The following is a 3,291-nucleotide window of genomic DNA, read 5'->3' as shown; positions in this document are numbered from 1 at the left end:
GTGAAGCCAGAACAGTAGAATTCACTAAATACCTACATTACATAGTGGGGTTTTTGTTGGTTTTGGTGTTTCCTTGGTTGCTTGTTTTTCTTCTGAGCTACAACTACAAACACTTGCACTTGCTTTTAAGGAACAAATATTGTTCTTAGGTGTGTCTGTCAGATAGAATAGCTGCAAGTGACTGCACTGGAAGAGGCAGCACTTACTGCTAGATTAGATAAAGCATTAGAAAGCATTGATACATGGCCAGCATAGACTAGACTGTATAATATTGCTGTTCCATTTTCCTCTACAAAGAATCACAGGGAACCAGGAGAATTACAGGACACTTTTCACTGGGTCTGGCTGAGATGAAGTTCTTTTTCCTCATAGCAGCTCTAGCTGCTATACCTAGCATAGCCCTACCATCAGTCATGGCTTAATCCAAACTGCACTGGAACAGGGTGAAGAGCCAGAACATCTACAATACATTGATGATGTTGTGTGGGGCAACAAGGCAGAAATGTTTGAGAAGGGGAAAAAATAATTCAGGCTCTTTTAAAAATTAGTTTCACCATTAAAAGGAAAGCAAGGTCTAGGGACCTTGCACAGGAGATTCAGTTCTTGGGAATAAACTGGCAGGATGGAGGTCATGTGTGCCTAAGGATGTTGTCAGCAAGATAGGAACTGTGCCTCCACCAAATAAGAAGGAAATGTAATCCTTCCTAGGCCTTGTGGGGTTTTGGAGAAGGTATATTCCAGGTTACAGTCAGCTTCTTAGCCCACTCTATCAAGTAACACAAAAGAACTATTTTGAATGGAGTCTTGAGCAGCAACAAACCTTTGAGCATATCAAAGAGTAATTACCTCGTGTGGCAGCTCTTGGGGCTTTCTGGACAGGACCAGCTATGCAAAATGCACTCTACACTGCAGCTGGGGAACAGGGTCTCACCTAGAACCTCTGGCAGAGAACATCAGGAGAAACACAAGATTGACCATTAGGGTTTGGGAGCTGCATATATTGAGGATCAGAAGCTCACTACAGCCTGACTGAGGAAAGGACACTAGCAGCATATAAGGAAGTTTGAGCCACTTCAGAAGTTGTTGGACAGAAGCTTATACCCTCTGGGCACTGATTCCCCACACTGCACTGGGTGTGCAGCTTGGGTTATCACCCTGCCAATGCTGTGTAAGCACAGTCTGTTCTGACTTCTATGGTATCAAACTGTTCCAACAAGCCATGGAATTAATAAAACCTCATTTTCACCAGTTTGTCCTTTGTCCCCAGCACCTACAGGAACTTCAGGTTGTGCTCCAAAACCTAGGGAGCACTCAAAATGGGATACACAGTCTTACTTGGAGTGTGCAGGACTCAGCCAGTCATGGACCTGTAGTTCCTACTGGCTCATGAAATTTATGGAAATTTCATGTTTGAGCTTCTTTCTTGCTTTTTTACATTTGACTGAAACTGCTCTGTGGGTCCATAAGTCAGTGGGGAAGGAGATCACAGAATAACTGAGTTCCTTGGAAATCAGTCCAGCATTAGCCTCATGAAGTTCTCACCTATTCCACATCTCAGTAATGCTGTATTCCTCATCTGAAGTTTTAAAGGAAAAAAATGAGTTCTCTAATATGTTTTCTTCTGCATTCTTATGTCTTTACAACACAGATGTGAACTACTTAATCTGTTTCCAGCTTAATCAAAGACCTGACCTTATAGAGGTTGTTTATCCACAAATTCAGAGAGTTCATCAAGGTGCTTAAGTATGTGCTTGTATTAAGCAGCTAAGTAGCCCTGCTGACTCCAGTTGTACACACTTAAGGACCTTGATGAGGAAGTTTCTGTATATGTGGATAAAGATCTGGTGGTTTCCCAAAGTAAATGAAGAGATGAGCTGAGAAATATAAAGAATAAAAACGGGGGGAAAAAAAAGGGCTGGGTGTACTGAAAAGAGGAATTTTGCAGAGAGTGTAGCTGGGAATAACTAGCTGCATGATAGTTCATTAGCAGAGCTCAGATGGACTACTCCAAGGGCTTCGGCACAACAGTGGTGAGAAGTTAAAATTAGATGGCTGAAACTGTTTTCCCCATCATCAGCTGCCCAAGACCTTTGATGCCTTGAGTTAAGGCAATCTGAACCACCTGTGAATCAGCTCTGCAAGAATTAACCTTTTATCCAAGTATATTAAGACAAATCTAAATCAGGTGCAGAAACATTAATAGACCATCAAAATGATTCAAAACTGGGAGTGAGCTTTATTTTCTATTTTAGAACAGCTGATTGCCATTCATAGTCTAGGATTGATTGCACTTTGACTGCTAAACATATAATCCCATTGCCTTTTGATGAAGTGCCTTGCAAACCTCCTTGTCTTCAGTGGAGCTTCATTTTTGAAACTAATGGCAACATTAATCTCAGGAGGAAGATTTGCAGAGCAAGATACTACTCAGCATAAACAAGGCTGTGCATTAAGGGAAAGCTGGTCCTGCAGGGGGGTTAGGCTTGGCTCCCTCTGTGATTCATCATCTTCCTTCCAGCTGCTGCTCTGATTTTTTTTTTTCTCTTTAATGCACTCCAAATGCAAACAAAGGCACAAATGTACCTGGAGCTAAAACTAGCTCACAGCTGTCGAAGTTGCTTTTCAAACATAAAACCAGACACAACTCTTTAATCAGAGATATTCCTACTGTTGTTTGTCTCAGTATTGCTCAATCCTTGCCCTGTTAGTTTAGTAACAAATTCACAGACAAAATCTATTTCTTATTCACATAGGTAACAGGCTGCTTTGCTCACCTCACTGGACCTTGTCAGCATGGCACTTACACACCTGCAATTAGAAAAACAAAAACTAAAAGAGATTTAGGTAAGTGATACATAAAATATTACACCACCAAGTTGCCATCCCCATTTTCTCCTATAGTCAGAAGGCCTTGCAGGTAAAATATTCTAGAAATGTTTTCTGGAAATCCTTCTGAGACTAAACTGAAGTATGAAGAGGAAGTCAAGCATAGCCAGAAATGTGGATATTATTGAGGCTAAGAAGTAGGAAACAAAGGGAAACAATTGTGAGGGCTTAGAACAGGAGACATTAGCAGTGAGGTCTCAGAGGGAGACCTGTTTAACATATCCATGCATGACCTGGAAAGGGAGATCAATAATGAGCTTAGACAATTTGAGGATGCTACAAAATTATTCAGGCTTAATAAAAATGATATTACAGAAAGTTATGGAAAGCTGTCATGACAGTTTTGGATGGATAATGTGGAGCTGGTAAATTCTCAGAGACCCAGAGAAAAGGAATGATTACTCT

This window comes from Acanthisitta chloris, unplaced genomic scaffold (genome assembly GCF_000695815.1).
Source record: "Acanthisitta chloris isolate BGI_N310 unplaced genomic scaffold, ASM69581v1 scaffold2523, whole genome shotgun sequence".
Taxonomy (NCBI): Eukaryota; Metazoa; Chordata; class Aves; order Passeriformes; family Acanthisittidae; genus Acanthisitta; species Acanthisitta chloris.
Note: the sequence above shows the minus strand (reverse complement) of the source record.